The sequence below is a fragment of the Amia ocellicauda genome, chromosome 14 (genome assembly GCF_036373705.1).
Source record: "Amia ocellicauda isolate fAmiCal2 chromosome 14, fAmiCal2.hap1, whole genome shotgun sequence".
Taxonomy (NCBI): domain Eukaryota; kingdom Metazoa; phylum Chordata; class Actinopteri; order Amiiformes; family Amiidae; genus Amia; species Amia ocellicauda.
The window spans coordinates 33,584,722-33,604,519 of NC_089863.1; the positions used below are offsets into that span (position 1 = coordinate 33,584,722).

Genomic DNA, 19,798 nt, shown 5'->3' on the forward strand with positions numbered 1-19,798 from the left:
CCGTTGACCCTCCGTGGTGAGGTGCTTCTGGGATGGGTTGTGCCTCATCAGCCTTCCATGGTGGGGGACAAGGTGCCTCGTTGGACCCTCAGAGGAGGCTGTTGCTGGAAGACAAGAGGGCAGTCGTGCTCAGATACTGGTCATGCAGTGCAGGACATTTCCAAAGACAGTTGTGCAATTGCATGTCCATGGCACACCGGCGGCACTGTGGGCTAGAAAAACAGAGACTAAACAGATGAGTCTTCAGATGTGATTTAAAGGCTAAGACAGAGGGGGCATCTCTTACTTTGGCTGGAAGATCGTTCCACAGCTTTGGGGCCCTATAACTGAATGCTCTACCACCTGCGCTTTTCTTGTGTATTTTAGGGAGCGCTAAGTAACCGGCTTCCTGTGATCTCAATGGCCGACCTGGAGTGTATTTGATAAGGAGATCTTTTAGGTAGGGAGGTGCCAGTCCCTTTAGTGCTTTAAATGTTAATAAGAGCACTTTGAAGTTTATCCTGTAGTGCACGGGCAGCCAGTGAAGAGAAGCCAATACTGGAGTGATGTGTTCATGTTTTTTTGTTTTTGTTCGGATTCTTGCAGCAGCATTTTGGACAAACTGAAGTGCAGAAATAGCTCTGTTTGTGCTGCCTGACAGAATGGCATTGCAGTAATCCAATCTAGATGTAACAAATGCGTGTATCAATTTCTCAGTGTCCTGTAATGAGAGGAATTGTCTTAGTCTAGCAATGTTTCTAAGCTGGAGGAAGGAAGATCTCGACACATTCTGAATGTGTGATTCAAAAGATAGATTATGATCACAGATGACACCCAGGTTTTCTGCCATCTCCTTAGGGGAGAAATTAAAGTTATCATTACTTAGTTTTGTTAGTGCATGATGAACAGTTCGATTTTTGTCTCCTAAAATTATGACTTCTGTTTTGTCAGAATTAAGCATAAGACATTTTTTTGTCATCCATGTTTTAATCTCAGACAGACAGCACATTCGTTTTTCTAGGTCTATGGTGTTGTTAGGATTTACTGACAGATATAATTGTGTGTCATCTGCGTAACTGTGAAAGTTAACATTATGTCGTCGAATGATATCACCTAAAAGGAGCATGTACAATGAAAAAGTATAGGTCCGAGGACTGAGCCCTGTGGGACTCCGTACTTAACCTCAGTTAAATTTGAGTGGTTCTCGTTAATCTGTACATATTGGAGTCTGTTTGAGAGATATGATTTAAACCATGAAAGCACATTGCGAGATAGGCCAATACGGTTTTCTAAGCGGTGTAACAAGATTTTGTGGTCGATTGTATCAAAAGCCACACTTAAGTCTAATAAAATAATAACACTGGCGTGCCCTACATCGGGAGCTTTGAGATAGTGTTTAAGTTGGTTAGGGTCAGCACTTGGTTTCTTAAGAAGTGGTTTAATTACAGCTATTTTAAATGAATCAGGGACAGATCCTGAGGATGAAGAGACATTAATAATGTTGTGTATTCTGTGAATAATTAATGGCAGAGATTGTTTCAGCAGTTTAGTGGGTATAGGGTCTAGTGCGCAGGTTGTTGTTTTCATTTTAGTAATTAAGGAGACCAATTCCTGGTGATTTACTGTGTTAAACGAGTCCAAGGTAGGCAGGGGCTGTGAAGGACTGCATGTGTCAGCTATAGTATCTGTGTATGTTTCCTGTTCTATCTGTTTTCTAATGCTGTTAACTTTGCTATTGAAATGATCCATGAAGTCACTACAGGTGAAATTGGGGGGGATAACCTCTGAAGGCATTACCTGCTGGTTAGTAAGTGTCGCTATTATATTAAAAAGAAAACGCGGGTTATTCTTATGCGTCTCTATTAAATTGGAGTAGTAGGCAGACGTAGCAGAGGATTGGGCCTGCTTGTATCTTATTATACTGTTATTCCATGCCATGTGGAAGACCTCTAGTTTTGTTTATCTGAAAGATAATGCGCTGATGCGTAAGTGGAGGCCTTCTGATACACCTGCTGGTGATACATGGAGGATTGTGCATCAGATTGAATTACCAACTCGGTATCGACAGGAAGTCTGGCCCATGAAGGCCCACTGGCTGGTCATTTTTGAATTAATAAAACGATTGACCGCATTATGAAACATTTCTATTGGCCTGGTGTGAAGAATGATGTGAGGCAGTTTTGTCGCACGTGTCATGTATGTCAAGTGGCAGGTAAGTCTAATCTGAAGATTCCAAAGGCTCCCCTACAACCTATTCCTGCTTTTAAGGAACCATTAAGCCATGTTATTGTTGATTGTGTAGGGCCATTGCCCAAGACGAGAGCAGGCAACCAATATTTGTTAACCATCATGTGCAGTGCCACTAGGTTTCCTGAAGCTTTTCCTCTCAGAAACATCACTGCACCTGTCATCGTGAAGGCTCTTGTCAAATTTTTCACTTTAGTGGGGTTGCCAAAGTCAATACAGTCAGATCAAGGGACTAATTTTATGTCTGGTATCTTTCAACAGGTGATATTCTTAAGATTCAACAGAATATCTCCAGTGCTTACCATCCTGAGTCACAAGGTCCCCTTGAGAGGTTCCATCAGACATTTAAGACCATGATGATGATATATTGCTTAGCCAATGAAAGGGACTGGGATGAATGTGTTCCCATGTTGTTGTTTGCTTATTGAGAGACTGTGCAAGATTCCTTGGGGTTTAGTCCGTTTGAACTTGTCTTTGGACATAAAGTCCATTGGCCACTGAAATTGTTAAAAGAAAGATGGCTGGCAGATGGTGAGGCAATTGGTCTCTTGAAATATGTCTCAGATTTTAAGAACAGGTTATATAAAGCTCGTTTGGTTGCCCAAGAAAATCTGAAAAAGACACAGGAACACATGAAAACCTGGTATGACCGTGGTACACGTGTTCGCACTTTGTACCAGGCAGTAAAGTGCTTGTGTTACTGCCAATGCATGGAGATTCCCTTCGGGCTCAGTATTGTGGTCCGTATGTGAGTACACCTGACAGAGGAAGGAAAAAGCCAAAGAACCAAATTGAACCAAAGATAGGTCATTTGACATCAGAACAACAACAAGACATGATGCTACTTTTTGAAGAATTTAGACAGGTATTTCCTGATGTGCCATCTAGGACACATTATTTAAGTCATGATGTTGATTTAGAGAATGCTTCTCCTGTAAAACAGCATCCTTATAGGGTAAGTCCTCAGAAGTTAGCCCTTATGAGATCGGAGGCTGACTATATGTTGAGTAATGGAATTATAGAGCCAAGCCAAAGTGAGTGGAGTTCACCCTGTATTCTTGAACCCAAGCCGGATAATTGTCCATTTTGTGACTTATTATAGGTGAATCTTGTCAGTAAGGATGACACCTATCCTATCCCAAGGATTGATGACTGTATAGATCGGGTAGGTCATGCTAAAGAAGTAAGCAAGTTTGACTTGTTGAAAGGTTATTGGCAAGTGCCATTAACTGAACGTGCTAAGCAAATCTCTACATTTGTGACTCCTGATGGTTTGTGGCAATATCGAGTTATGCTACTTTCCAGAGGCTAATGAACCAGGTTCTTCATGGCTTTCCAAATTGTCAGGTTTAAATTGACATTATTTTGTATAGCTCAACATGGGAATAACATCTATGTGACCTTAAGGAGTTATTTCAGCGGTTGGTAGCAGCAAATTTGACTATCAATCTTACTAAAAGTGAAATTGGACAGGCTTATGTCACATTTTTGGGACATGTAATAGGTCAGGGTCAGGTCAAGCCTAGGAACGCTTAAGTCGAGGCCAAATTGAATTTTCCTGTGCTTACAGATAACAAGTCTCTGTCTTGGTTTCTGGGTATGGCAGGGTTTTACAGGAAATTTTGTAAAAATGTATCTGATGTAGTGTTGCCATTGACTGATTTGACCTCAAGGAAAATAAAGTTTGCACGGACCAGTGAGTGTCAAAGTTATGTTATCTAGCCAGCCAGTGCTTGCCGCACCTGATTTCAGTAAGTCCTTTAAAAAAGCTGTTGATGCCAGTGATGTAGGGGCTGGAGCGATATCATTACAAGAAGATAAAAGTGGAATTGAACATCCAGTCTGCGATAATTCAAAAAAGTTCAATAGACATCAATGTAATTATTCAACAGTAGAAAAAGAGGCTTTCGCATTATTATTATCTATTCAGCATTTTGAAGTGTATGTTGCACCTCAATTCACTCCTTTGACTATATATGCTGATCACAATGAAAAAGGAAGCACTGCCCAAGGGGGAGGGGTTTCTGCGCACTTCTGTAGGAACCCGATCGAAACGTCATTCTATCAAGGCTGCCATTGGCCCCTTTGCTCGTCACTCAGAACAGGTCCCTTCCCACTTCCTGTTCTATAAAACATGACGTCAGCACAGGTTCGTCCTCTTTTGCCAGGAGCCAAGACTCCCGCGTGACCTTGCAACCCTTGGGCAGTGCTTCCTTTTTCAGATAACCGTGGATGCATACGCAACCTATCGTTATCTTTCAAGTCGGAAGCACTGCCCAAGGGAGAGGGGTTACTGTATAACAAAACCGTCGCAAGGGAGGAGGCAGCGAGCTGATGAGGGAGCCTGCCCCGAGGTGCACCGCTAGGGGACCTCAGCAACACAATCCAGACAGTAACCTCAGGAGCCCCGTAGGGCCACACCTGAGCCATCCAGGAGTGAGGACCATAGTCACGCTCTACCAGGAACTGTCTGCAATCAGCATATACAAAGCTGGGCTACAGAGGTCAACTCTTACACCTTCCGCTTACAAGAGCAAGGCCAGCTGCTCTACTAGTGCAGCTAGGAGCGAGGCCGAATCTACTTGCACAATGTCTGGCACGGGCAATCAAGCACTGCCATGCGGGCAGTGAAAGGATTCGAGGAGGCCGTAGCCATCGAGCTCCCTTTAGAAACTGCACAGCCAGAAAATGAGACCCAGGAGGCCCGCCATCAATCCGGACATGACATGTGGAGATACACTTTGAGCGTGGACGGGGACTTGCCGTGGTCCAACAGCTCTTGTAGAAATTGCAATATGACCCCAATGAGGCAATTAATTGGGTCTTGACTGGCGTCTTGGCACCAGGTGCTAAACGTCTGACAGTGGTAGGAATACAGCGACCTCATAGAGGGATCTCTCGCCGACTGAATAGTGGCAACTACCACGTCCGACAGACCCCAGGCAATCAATCGCTCCCGCTCAGGGGCCAGGCCCAGAGCTGGAGGAGGCCCGGATTGCTGGGCGTGCCCTGCACCTGGGACAACAAGTCCGCTCTCACTGGGAGCTGCCAAGGCTCTCAGTGGAGGAGGGCGATCAGGTCTGTGAATCAGAATCTGCGAGGCCACCGTGAGGCTATCAGCAGAACTGTCGCTCGTTCTCTCCTGACCTTCTCCAGGACCACCGGGAGAAGGGGGAACGGTGGGAATGCGTAAAGGAGATAGCGCGGCCACGTGTGGGCTAGCCCGTCGATCCCTAGGGTTCCTGAGTGGTCTTGGTGGGCAGTGTGTGGACTCTGCTGAGGCAAAGAGATCCACGTCCGCCCTGCCGAACCGGCTCCACAAGTGGGTGGAGGTGCCATTCGGAGACTGGGGGCTTTCCCAAGAGAGGAGGTCCGCCTGTGTTGGACAGGCCAGGGAGGTGAACTGCTCTGACGGAGCAGAACCGTGGCTGCGCCCACAGAAGCAGACGGCGTGCTAGACAGTACAGTCTGATTGGTCAGATCCAACCAGCCTCATTTTAAAACAACCAGAATTGCAGTTAAAATGGGAGGGGCAAAATAGATGCTAAAGGCATTGCCAAGCCAATGGGTAATGAGCAGTTACATTTTTTTAGTTCTTAAAACAAAACCAAAAAAACAGGAGGGTGGGTTTACATCTCAGACAGCATGCATTTGTACACATAAGCAATACAGCAGTTGTCAACAAAAGCACATTTTACAGGGTGTTACACTCTCCCACCACTAAAACAGTCATGCCCCCATGACACTCATGGAAAGAAAAATAATGTTTGGCCTTGTACATACAAACTATGTAAAACAATATATATCCCTTTTTAATGTACAGCTACAGTGAGACTAGGGGGCACAAGTTTTGGAAAGGCTGGACATATATTACACAGGGATAAAGTGCTACACCACCAGGCATGACACACGGATACCTTATTGTATGGCACATTAGTACACCCAGGTGGAAAAACACTGTCACTGTCTCTTTGCGAATTTCTCCGGGAGAATTGTACGTCATTCTCATTGGTGGCCTCCTTTCTCGCTGTGACCTCCTCACTTCCAAAACTTCGTCCTCCTGAACTCTAGCCTCCTCTGTGAACCCAATCTGCTGAACAGTCTTCAAGCTTGCATGAGGAGCCTCACAAGAAGGTGGAAGTGACACATCTTTTTCTGGGTGCACTTCTGGAGTCGACTCAGATCTGCTAGGCTGCAGCACCTCCAACACATGGTCTGGACCCTCAGTCAGTACACCAGCCTCACAGCCTCAGCAGTAGTCATCATCTTCACTCTCTGACTCATCATAGCTACTTTCAGCTTGAACTGGGGCAGTGACTTCTGTTCCAGGGTTTACTTTCGGAGTAGAATCCTGAGTAGCTCTCCTTAATTCTTTTGCTCTCCTCCATTGCTGGGCTGTGGGACTAGGTGTAGGTGTCAGGTGCACAGCAGGATCCCATCTCACTTGTTGTCCCAGGGGCAGAATATGGTTATGATGCAGGACCTCTTTGGGACCATCGCCATCTTCAGGTTTTACCTCATAAACTGGAAGTTCAGACATTTGACCAATGCATGGTTTGTCATTCCATCTGTCTGCCAACTTGTGTTTTCCCTGGAAGCCCACATTCCGCATTAGAACTTTATCCCCTGGCTCTACGCTGTGATATCACACTTTTTGGTCATAGCAACTTTTGTTGTGCTTGTTCATCTTATCAGCTGTAGCCTGAGCTAGTTGGTAGGCAGCTTGTAATTGTTTTCTCATCCTTGATACATACTGCATAATATGAAACATTTGAAGTTCCATCTGCAGACACTCCAAAACACACGTCCAAACATGAGGAAATAGGGAGAATGACCTGTGGCCTCATTCTGGGGGCAGTTGTAGGCATGCACAAGATGACTGAAGTGCTGACTCTATTTAGATTTGTGTTTTGGGTCTAGGGTCCCCAGCATGTCGAGCAGAGTGCGATTGAATCTTTCTGGTTGGGGGTCCCCTTGCGGATGATAAGGTGTGGTGAGGGGACTTCTTTACTCCCAGCATGGTCAGCAGTTCCTGAATGAGTCGACTTTCAAAATCCCATCCTTGGTCAGAATGCATTCGTCTGGGTAAGCCATAGTGAATGAAGTACTTTTCCCAGAGTACCTTGGCTACAGTTGCAGCTGTCTGATATTTGGTGGGAAAGGCTTGTGCATATCGTGTGAAATGATCGGTGATGACCAGCACATTGGAGATATTGTTTGAGTCAGGTTCTATGGAGAGAAAATCCATGCACACCAAATCCATGGGTCCATTGCTATGTATGTGAATGAGAGGAGCAGTTTTCTTGGGCAGAGTCTTTCTCTGGATGCATCGAGCACACGATTTGCAATACTGCTCCACGTCCTTCTTCATACGTGGCCAGTAAAATCGCCCGTATCAAGCCATAGTACTTGTCAAAACCTAAATGTCCAGAGGTGTCATGCAAGGACTTCAATACAGCGGAGTGGAACTGCTTCGGTAGAATCAGTTGTTTTTGTATTGTTTGGTCCATGTTAAGGTACAATGCTTCAGTTGAAGCAACCCTTCGGATCCCAGTGAATCAGGCACCCCAGTGAGCGCTTCCAGTAACAGCAGAGAATTTTCAACAGGAGACAGGCCCGGGAAGTAAAGTCACTGAAATAAAGTTTCACACAGCCTTTTATACATCTACAAGAAATATTTCAAAGGAATTTCAGGGCCGTCCCGAACCTGGATGATATTTTCTTGGCACATGTCCCGGGCAGTTCCAAGACACGGGAAGCAATAATTCATCAGGTATTCTTTATAATTAGGGAAACTCTATTTCATCCAGACATGGAAGGACTGATACCAAGGACACAGCATACACTATACTGATAAGAACATGTTATATAGTTTCGGTTCGTTAACTAAAGAATGTCCACGGCAGTAGAAATGATCTCTATCTGCCACACAGATAAGTCTGAGCAGAGAAATCCTAATAAGAACAAAGAAACCCTTATAAGCACAAGTTTTAACTAGTAACTTACTGGAAAGTGTATGTACAATACATAGGGGGCAATTTTACCCCAACAGTTGCCCTCTTTAATGAAACATGAACATGTTACATTAATTTCGTAAAATTGCGAAAAGTTTTTTCAACCATTAGATATAAAACGACATTTTGGACATGTTAATCACAAAGTAAGCCCTCTTGATCAGATTCTGTAAACACAGTGATGTTTGTGGGTGTTACATGACAAAAATACTTTATGGCTCTAGTATGCTATTTGTTTAAAAATATTATAATTAATAATAATAATAATAATAATAATAATAATAATAATAATAATAAAAATAATAATACACTTCAATGATAGCTTAGCCTATCCAATCACATTTTCAAAGCTTTGGAGCCCAAAATAGCTCTCCGTCCAATCATAACAATACTAAGTACTAAAGCAAAACTAAAATAGCTTACATTGATAAAAAATGTGTATTTGTTGAGGAGTTCTTGTGCCTTAATTGGAAAGGAAGTAGTAATTGTTGGTGGATGACTTGTACTGTAGAGTTATAAAGCCTTCTAAATGAAAACATGTTCTGTTTAGCTTCATAGTTTTTTATTGCACCCAAAGAACAACAAGTAGTAACTGAGACTTTAATTGTGACTAGATGCCAAGAGCGCCAGCGCCAGACACAATATATGGCAAGTCCTTAGTGTTCATAATGATACTCAAATACAAGACATAAATAAAGTTGATGACAGATCTGAAAAAGTTTATGTGTATAACTAAGTGCAGTGCAGGCAAAAGAAATATGATATTAAATTTGAACTCACACTTACTTTTGAACAGTGGACAGAAATCTGTCACGAGAAGGTCGTGTTCAACAACAAAACTGTACATTGCATGAAAAGCAATACACCACATGGCACATGGACTCACTTCTTGAATGAGGAGATTTGGAAACAAGTGAATGTACACTTAGTTTCAAGAGGGCAAGGTTATATCCAAATGTTGTATCTAACTACCTTGACGTTACAGTATACTACACCGAGTACAATGCAAATTTGTTCATTACCAGTGAAAAGATGCCAGATTAACAAATCAGCGGTGCTCAAATGTATGATACAGAATATTGATGACACTCTCCACACTAGGAAATCCAATCGTAAGTTATCAGGAAATCTATTACCACAAGTGTCCAAAGATCTCTGGGAAGGTAGAAAACTACCACATGTATGGCAAGCTGCAGAGGCTCACAAAATGATGGATGTTGGTGACCCAGAGCCCAGCCACCTACCAAACCTGACTACATTAAGAAAAGCCAAACGAGAGGGGCAACAAGGAGCTAGGAGACAGGGACCCCATCCTTTCACTTCAACTTCAATTCACTTCACTTCAATCTCTCTGGCATTGTGGGGTGTCTTGTCAAGGCCTTTACCCCTTATCCTGACCCAAAGGCCTACATAAATTAATGTTTTGGGGTACTAATGGGGAACAAGTCATCAAAACTACACCCTTGCTTCATAAGAGTTGCTCATTAGCCCGTGGGATTGTCTCAGAAAAAAAGGAAATCGAGAGAGTTCTATCTCAGAGCCATGGCACAGCTTTTACAGTCAGTGTCAATGGAGGATGCAAGGCAGCTGATTTGTTCAATTACAATTGTTGCTTTAATTGAATCTGAGGGGAATGATGACAGGGGCATTCCTGTCATCTCAGAGACTTGTAAGATACAGCTGAAAAAGAGAATTGCAGAGGAATGTGTCCCACTTTCTTGCTTCAAACATGACAATTTGGAGGAGGTGAAGATCAGTGAATCCATCCATGAATGCATAACAGACCTGAAGAGGTGGGTGACAGACATCTGTGAGGAGAGAAAGATGCTTGCTGTGAATGATGGCAACTGAGACAATGTACCTTACAATTTACAATTTCCTTCCTGAACTTGTCCCCCATCTGATAAGAATGGGATCCTATTTGCCTCTCTGGGCTGGCATAATGGTGCCTCTGTTCAAAAGTGATCAAATCACTGCAAGTTCTGCCAATGTTGAGGTTGAATTCAAGAATGTCAAATATGGTCTCTTTAAGCTGTTAGAATTTACTGCTTCATTATCTGTCATCTTGGATTCATTCATTCATTCATTGGTCAGCTGTCTCTGTTCATGGTTCTCTGTTCTGTGATCTGTTTTCATGAAAGAAGCGCTTGATTGCAAGTGTAAGTATTGATGCAGATTTTGAATGTTACGCCCCCGCTTCATTTTTTTTTAAATGAATACATATGATTACACTTGACTGTAAACACATTAAAGGGAAGTAAAATTAGAAGTGGAGTTGCACTGTATAGAGCAAGAAGTGTAGGTCCTGTAGGCTAATTTATTTTCCCGAACAAGACCTAGGGTACTTGTTAATATAGAAAGCAAAAATGGCAGCCCTTGTGCCAAATCACTTTTGAAATAAAATCTGTGCAAACAGACAGCTTAACTCAAATTAATTGCATCTACGATAATGAGTTTTAATTCTATACTTTTTGTCAGGTAGGTAGTTTACACAAAGATTATAAAGTTAAGCTTGGCTACTTAAAGCAATTACCATGCACATGGTGTGTTGGTGAGTTAATATAAATAACAACAACTAAAGTAAATACAGAAAATAGTGTTTTCAAACTATACACCAAGATGGCCAATGTTAACACAGAATACTATGTGTGCATGTATGTGTTCCCTGTACAGTGCTTACAGTGAAAAGTGTCATCATATTTATTAAACACACGCGCACACACACATATTAATGTTTAAAAATAAATCAGGCAGGAGTAACATTCAAAATAATCATAATTCCACAAACCATCTGATTTCCAGGTCTGCACCAATACCTACTCATAATGGGTACATTTTGACATAACGTGGTTTGGTCACATTCACAATACCTGTGTGCCATTCAGAGACTGAGATTCCGTTGTGCTGTACTTTTTGTTTTTGCTGTGGAATTAGTTTGTGCTATACTTTGTGATTGTGTTGTGGATATTAATTAGTTGTTCTGTATTTTTTGTTTATGTTTTACACTTCAGGACTACTGTAGTATGTTTTTTTGTCAGACACCCATTAATGTATGTAATAGTTCTGCAGACACCTGCTCCAGCTGCACAAGAGTGCAGCCAATAAAGCATGCAGAGCTGAGCTGGGCCGCCTCCCCCTGCTGCTCACTGTGCACAAGAGGGCACTGAAGTACTCGGTCCACCTCAACAACAGCCACCCTCACTCCTACTGCCACACAGCACTGCGGAGCCAGGAGCATGGCCGTAAACAGTGCGCCATTCGTACCCTGGCACAGACCCTTACTGAGCAGAGCCACACCAGCCCCAGTGGGCAGACAGCGGCACCAGGATCAGCATCATCACCAAGAAGATGAGAGCACAATACCTGGAGCGCTGGCACACAGAAACTGAACAGCAGCACAAACTGCAGTGTTACCGCTCTCTACAGAGGGACTACAGCCTGGCACCGTACCTGGTGAGAGTGAAGGACCCCAAACAGAGACAAACCCTGAGCCAGTACAGACTCAGTGCCCACAGCTTGGAAATAGAAGCAGGGTGACACAGGCAGACTTGGAAGCCCAGAGAGGAGAGACTGTGTGGACAGTGTGAGCAGGGGGAGGTGGAGGACGATACGCACTTCCTGCTGCACTGTACCAAATACTCCACAGCCAGGGACATGCACCTCGCGAAACTCTCAGCCCAGGTCACAGGCTGCCAAGAGCTCAGTGATGAAGGCAAAATAAAAATCCTGTTAGGAGAGGATGAGCATACAGCAGAGCTGGCTGCTGACTATGTGCTTACTTGCCGCAAACTGAGAGAGACATTGTACAAGACACTGTATACTATGTATACATATATAATACCAATTCATACAGAATTGTTTTGTAAATCTTGTGTTCGATGTATAATAATGTATGTAATGTCTGTAAATGTGTATGTATTGTATGTATACAGTATTACTGCACACTGCACTGGTCTATGTTTTTCAAGTGGAGCCCCCTGTACTTGCTTTGGCAAAACAGGTGTAACCTTGTCATGCCAATAAAGCTCTTTATGAATTTGAATTTGAATTTGAATTTGAATACTGCTCTCTTGTGGAGGTAAAATTACTCTTAAATGTCACTTTTATTGTAGCTGGTATTACACATTTTACACATTACACATTTTTAAACATGTATTTTTCATCGTATTTCTCACCCTGATACTTTTAAGTTATACACCTGAACATGTGAAGTACTCCACTCAAAACTAAATAAAATATTAAAAAACAAAATAGGATGTGAATAGGACTAAATTAGCTTAGTAATCACAGTTTTACCTGTATAAAATATCTGTTAAGTTAATATGTTATGATTGTTTCATTTCTAGATTAGTCTTTTATTATGCTGGAGACACTTTCTTTTTGTAAATTTCTTATTTTTCATATTTAAACTTTTGAGTAATTATGACAACTAATTTCTAGATGTGTTACTTTACCACAGAGATAAATCTATGGCCTGTTTGACACCTGTCTACGTATTCTAAGCTGTATTAGTATAATAATTATGACAATCAGACATGTCTACATTTATATGTGGAATTAAAGCTATTCATTTAATTTCCACTGTACTTTTTAGTATTGTAGACTAAGTTGTAGCAGTGATGGTTGTCAATAGTATTTTATTCTTACTGCACTAATTAACATAATGCAGTTTGTTGTATTGAGAATGTTTTATTTTTTTATTGTGAATGATAGTATTGCTTTCAGAGTTGAAGACAATTACAAATTTTTCAAATAGCATTGAGATTAAAATCTGATTTTGGAGGACAGATATGCAATAAGCATCAACAGTAGTTATTTTAGATATTCTGGAGCAGTGCCTGGAGAGGGCAGCATACCACCATTACATTAACATTAATTAATTTAATTGCATTTTATATTTTCTAGTCATTATTCTTAACATGGAAATAAATAATTGATTATGACAACATTAAACTTAAGTTTATATTGTTGAATAAACATATGGCTACTTGTTCCTGTAAGCATTAAAGCAACACACCACCCCCCCAAGAGAGTTTGGTTTAATTAGGTCAAATTACTGACAAGTTCTTGTATCACGTGACACATCCTGTAGCATTCTTGTAAAACTCTGAGTTATAAAATGCTCTCCAAATTAGAGCTGCGTAAAATCTGAATTCTGAAATGGATTTTTAAGCATTATAATGATTATCTGTGTTGTTTTTTTTTGGTCAGTGTTGGTGTGTAAGTACTATACATTATATATAAGCTTCTTTTGGGTGTTATTCAATTAAATTAACTATGTTTAAATAATGCTACAGTTTAATTACTGTGGTATTCATATTAGGCAATGTAGCAAATGTACTTTCAAGTATGTTTACTATGAAACATCTTTGACCTTACTGTCTATCTGTACAAATAAGTGTAATCTATATAACCTTTATTTAGTTTTACAGATATAACAGATGGAGACAAAAGGATGACAAGGATGACAGGCGCAGGAACAAGCAGTACACTGTATCAAAAAAGTAATTTATTTACTGACCGTTTCTCTTCTAAAGCTGACAAAGAGCTAACCATGTTTGTAATCTCCAGTCTCAAAGTCAGTGATTCTGCAACTTATCATTGTGCTCTGCAGCCCACAATGTGTCACTTCCAAGGGACTAGCTGTACATGAAATCATTCCAACCACTGCAGGTATATCTCATATTTGTTTAAAGGTTAACTGTGAATTGATATTACTTGAACTAGTTGAGTGTACAGTTTTGTATTATTATTTTTTTACATATTTTTAATAGATCAAAATTTAAATGCGGTGTATATTTACTTTTCTTATAAAGAAAAGGTATGCATATGTTATAACTATTATTCATATTTAAAAACTTTAGCTAATGTGCCCTGTCATAATAATCCTCCTGTTGCTCTGGAACACTCATACTGTTGTTCTGTAAGTAAGAGTGGTTATCAGGATGGCATTTGGCACGTTTGGTGTCCTTGACAAGGAGAATGTTTTCTGGTATACATTGTGAAAATCTGCTAAATTAAGAGTTACAGAATGGTGAAAAAAATGTTTTTACAAACTGTCTCAAATAAGTAAAAAACAGATGCAAGTTTAAAACCCTAATTTGGGAGGCTGGTAGAACTCATTAATAAGGAGTGCATTTTTGTGAAACCAACAAAATTGATCAATTAATTACTCAATAGATTTTGCACTTTTGATGAAATATAGTTTACATTTAAAACACAGATTGTTTAAAAAAATCAAACTTAAAAAATAATAACTGCATGGTTAAGTATAAAAGGAAATAATAGTAATTAAAAAATCTTACACACACTATAATACTACATGGCATAGGGATGTGAGGTAATGGCAATTGCTAAGGCTGTCCAGTCCTAGTGACACCTCATCTGGGTCCCATGTTCTGTATACTGTATATAATTGATATAGATAATGGCAGTTGTACAACAATGAATTGTGTTATTGATTATGGTAGTGATGTATATTCATTTATCTTGAAATATGTTTCTCCCTTTATTGTACAGATGAAGGCTTGGGTGTGCACCTTGTGTGGTGCTGAGGGTCATGGAGGGAGAATGAAAAGAGGAAGAGCTTTCCACAATGTGTAATCATCAGATCATGTTCCTATTACAAGAAAAACATTGAATTTAAAAATGAATTGGAATTTTCTGTCACTGACCTGCACAAAGTATGAATGAATTTAATTAACAAAAATGAAAAGTCAGGTGGCATGGTGGTGTGGTGGTTAGTGCTGCTGCCTCACAACTCCAGGGGTCCTGGATGGAGTCTGTCTGGAGTTTGTATGTTCTTCCTGTGTCTATGTGGGTTTCCTCTTGGCACTCTGGTTTACTCCCACTGTCCAAAGACATGTGGGTTAGGTTAATTGGCCAAGCTAAATTGCCCTGTAGGTATGTGTGTGTATGTTGCCCGGCGATGGCCTGGCATCCTGTTCTGGGTGTATTCCTGCCTTGTGCCCTAAGTGCCTGTGATTGGCTCCAGCTTCCCTCACCAGGATGAGTAGTTTTCAAAATGATTGGATGGAAATAAAAAGTCTTGATTTTGTAAGTCTTTACTGCCTTTGCTATGATACACTTCGGGTGTAGCCAATTGCCTTCAGAAGTTACATAATTCGTTGAATTAAGTCCACCTGTGTGCAGTTAAAGTGTCACATGATCTTAGATTAATGTTGCTTCTGGAAGGCCCTAGAGTATGTCAGAGAACATATACAAACAGCCTCACCATGAAGACCAAGGAGCTTTCAATACAAGTCAGAGAGAAAGTTCTGTAAAAGCACCAGTCAGGGTTGAGCTTTATAAAAAAATATCCCAAATTTTGAACATCTCCTGGTGCACAGTTAAATCAATTTTGTTTTAAGAATTTGGCACAACCATAACTCTGCCTAGAGCAGGCCATCCTACAGAGTTCCCACAACCAGGATGGGAGAAACTGTCCATATGTCAACTATTACTCAGGTGCTCCACAAACCTGGCAAAATTCTACTTTTTGTCCTAAATGCAAAACTAAATGCAACACTGTTCATCTCCCTGAGAACACCACCCCTCCATGGTAAAGCATAGTGTTGGCAGAATCATGTTATATGGATGCCTTTCATCGACATGGACTAGGAAATTATTCAGGATTGAGGGCACGATGGATGGAGCCAAGTATAGGAAAATCCTTGAGGAAAACCTACTTTAGTCTGCAAGAGACTTTTCAGCGCACAGTCAAGGCTACACTAGAGTTGTACAAGAAGCTGAGTGTCCTAGAATGGCCCAGTCAAAGCCCATACCTCAGTCCAATCTGCGGCAAGACTCAAAAGTTGCTGTTAACCAACGGATCCCATCCAACATGAGTGAGCTTGAGCAATTTGAAGAAGAATGGGCATAAATCACAGACACCAGATATACAAGCTGGTCTAGACTTATCCAAAAAGACTTGGTTCTTCCACAGTGAGGGGATGAAATAACACATTTAATTTTAAATTTAATTTTAATTTAATATTTCATTAACTTTTGTTTCACAATTTAAAATATGTTTCACCTTCAAGGAGTTTGTGTTGTTATAATAAAAGGGAGAGAATAACCATCAAATCCATTATTCCAGATTGTAACATAAAAAATGTGAAAAAGTCCTTGGTGGTGAATATTATGTAATCCACTGTTAAAGGACACGTATTGTACTCAGCTCATGTAGCTAAGAATTTTCATACTTCCAACAGTTTCAACATGAGTGTTTGTTACTAATACGTTAAACGTTGTTATACGTTGTTTGGAATTTTACTAAAATAAGATAACAGAAATCAGAAATCAAGGTGCCTTACATGACCTTTAACAAATAAGAACATTCTGTACTCATTTTCTTCATTTATTCTTCACATATTTTCATTAATTTACTGACACTTACATAACATTCAATATCACAGAATAACATCTACATTGATCTTTCTTTATATATAATCATTACCCATTCACAAGTTTCAAATTATATTACAAAATAATAACATCATATACACTCACCTAAAGGATTATTAGGAACACCTGTTCAATTTCTCATTAATGCAATTATCTAACCAACCAATCACATGGCAGTTGCTTCAATGCATTTATGGGTGTGGTCCTGGTCAAGACAATCTCCTGAACTCCAAACTGAATGTATGAATGGGAAAGAAAGGTGATTTAAGCAATTTTGAGCGTGGCATGGTTGTTGGTGCCAGACGGGCCGGTCTGAGTATTTCACAATCTGCTCAGTTACTGGGATTTTCACGCACAACCATTTCTAGGGTTTACAAAGAATGGTGTGAAAAGGGAAAAACATCCAGTATGCGTCAGTCCTGTGGGCGAAAATGCCTTGTTGATGCTAGAGGTCAGAGGAGAATGGGCCGACTGATTCAAGCTGATAGAAGAGCAACTTTGACTGAAATAACCACTCGTTACAACCGAGCTATGCAGCAAAGCATTTGTGAAGCCACAACACGTACAACCTTGAGGCGGATGGGCTACAACAGCAGAAGACCCCACCGGGTACCACTCATCTCCACTACAAATAGGAAAAAGAGGCTACAATTTGCACAAGCTCACCAAAATTGGACAGTTGAGGACTGGAAAAATGTTGCCTGGTCTGATGAGTCTCGATTTCTGTTGAGACATTCAGATGGTAGAGTCAGAATTTGGCGTAAACAGAATGAGAACATGGATCCATCATGCCTTGTTACCACTGTGCAGGCTGGTGGTGGTGGTGTAATGGTGTGGGGGATGTTTTCTTGGCACACTTTAGGCCCCTTAGTGCCAATTGGGCATCGTTTAAATGCCACGGCCTACCTGAGCATTGTTTCTGACCATGTCCATCCCTTTATGACCACCATGTACCCATCCTCTGATGGCTACTTCCAGCAGGATAATGCATCATGTCACAAAGGTCGAATCATTTCAAATTGGTTTCTTGAACATGACAATGAGTTCACTGTACTAAACTGGCCCCCACAGTCACCAGATCTCAACCCAATAGAGCATCTTTGGGATGTGGTGGAACGGGAGCTTCGTGCCCTGGATGTGCATCCCACAAATCTCCATCAACTGCAAGATGCTATCCTATCAATATGGGCCAACATTTCTAAAGAATGCTTTCAGCACCTTGTTGAATCAATGCCACGTAGAATTAAGGCAGTTCTGAAGGCGAAAGGGGGTCAAACACAGTATTAGTACGCTCAAAATTGCTTAAATCACCTTTCTTTCCCATTCAGACATTCAGTTTGGAGTTCAGGAGATTGTGTTGACCAGGACCACACCCCTAAATGCATTGAAGCAACTGCCATGTGATTGGTTGGTTAGATAATTGCATTAATGAGAAATTGAACAGGTGTTCCTAATAATCCTTTAGGTGAGTGTAGAGTATGTCTTGTATAATTATTTCCATTCTTGCTATAGTTTATTTGGGTAGGCATATTTAATTATTTAATGATTTGTGTGTTTAATGTATTACTTATTGGTTATATTAAAATATATTTCTGTGTGTTAAAATGTGTTTTTAAATATATTTCTCTTGCAGAATGCAGAGCGGAGGACACTGTGAGCCAGAGCCCAGTTAATCTGAATGTGATTGAAGGACAACCTGTTGAACTCAGTTGTGTGTACAGCACTAGTGATGTTTCACCATATCCATTCTGGTACATACAATACCCAAATGATTTTCCAAAATATATGTTGAGAAGAGATGCATTTGGATTTGCAGAAAATGCTAATTAATTCAAGAAGAGATTTCACGCCATACTTAATAAAACTTCAAATACTGTTCCTTTAACAATACAGAAGACAATACTCTCTGACTCTGCAGTGTATTACTGTGCTTTGAGGCCCACAGTGCCAACGAGTCATTCTGCACCTTAACAAAAACCTTTCACATTTTCCTTTTCACAAATACATTTTGCTAGCTTTTCTAACTGAATAAAATCTACAATGATGCTATGGTATATTTATAGCTTTGAATATGCATATTTATAAGAGAAAAAGCAATGTCTTTTTTTAATAATGATGATTACCGTAGTTGTCATGTCTACCTCTCAACCCTCTTGATCACCACCAGAGGTCACTTTTGTTCCAACTTCTGTTTTCCCTGTTCTTTGTTTCTCTTCGCCTCGTTATTGAATTATCACTCATTGTCTCCTGGTTAGCTTTTCTCACCTGCTCCTCATTTCTCCTGTTACCTATGAATGGTATAGAGAGTCGTGTAATAATGCACAACGGAGATTGTTAGCAGCTAACAATTAAATATGTATTTTATTAGAACAGCCTGTTCACTACGGTAGCATACATGTGTCTTGCAGCTCAGAGTCTAACATGGTCATTACAATACCATGTCACAGCCATACTAGTGGTGCAGTCTAATTCAATACATGGAACAGACTCTTGAGATCAGGAATGCACTACACTACAGGTCATAGGTTCAATCCCAGGTGGGGACACTGCTGTTGTACCCTTGTTCAAGGTACCTTATCTAGATTGCTCCAGTAAATGCCCAAATGGGTGAAATTTAAAACATATACAAATGTTATATACTTTAACAAGCATAAGTCACTCTGGATAAGGGTGTCTGCTAAGAAATTGAGTAATAATCAATTTTACTTTACTTTTGGTTTGCATTTTTTATATATTAACCCTAACCCCGGTGGAGGCAATTACTGTCTTCCCGCCTCGATGAAACAGGAAGCACCTGGCTTCCTGATGGAGAGAGGCAGAGAGACGAGCCTGGGAGTGGAGTGTGTCTGAGACGAGACAAGAAGAGAAAAGATTTAACAATATGTTAATTATAGTTAAAATTTATTGAAAACTATTGCAGAACACATTAACTGTTCTGTTTTCATTTCAATTAAGCGGTTACAAACTGTTTCATTTTATTTTGCCTTCAGTTAGACTACCCAGATTACCGACAACCTTTGTTTCTCTGAATTGTAGGTGCTGGTGTCAAAGTGTCTTGCAAAAAAGGGGTGGGTTATACAGGAAATTGACATATGAAGACTGCATTCTGCAGAATTATTTTAGTTTACAATTCAGAAAGTGTAAAGTAACCT

The 19,798-nt window shown here is 40.6% G+C and overlaps 1 long non-coding RNA gene and 1 pseudogene across 1 annotated transcript; one reads left to right on the plus strand and one right to left on the minus strand.

The window, feature by feature from the left end:
- Positions 1–220: 220 nt before the first annotated feature.
- Positions 221–2,082, minus strand: LOC136767384 (uncharacterized; annotated as a pseudogene).
- Positions 2,083–13,353: 11,271 nt separating this feature from the next.
- LOC136768170 (uncharacterized) lies at positions 13,354–15,231 on the plus strand. Its single transcript, XR_010821949.1, has 3 exons — positions 13,354–13,460; positions 13,665–13,913; positions 14,760–15,231. It is a non-coding gene; the product is annotated as an uncharacterized LOC136768170 (long non-coding RNA).
- The last annotated feature ends 4,567 nt before the right edge of the window (positions 15,232–19,798 follow it).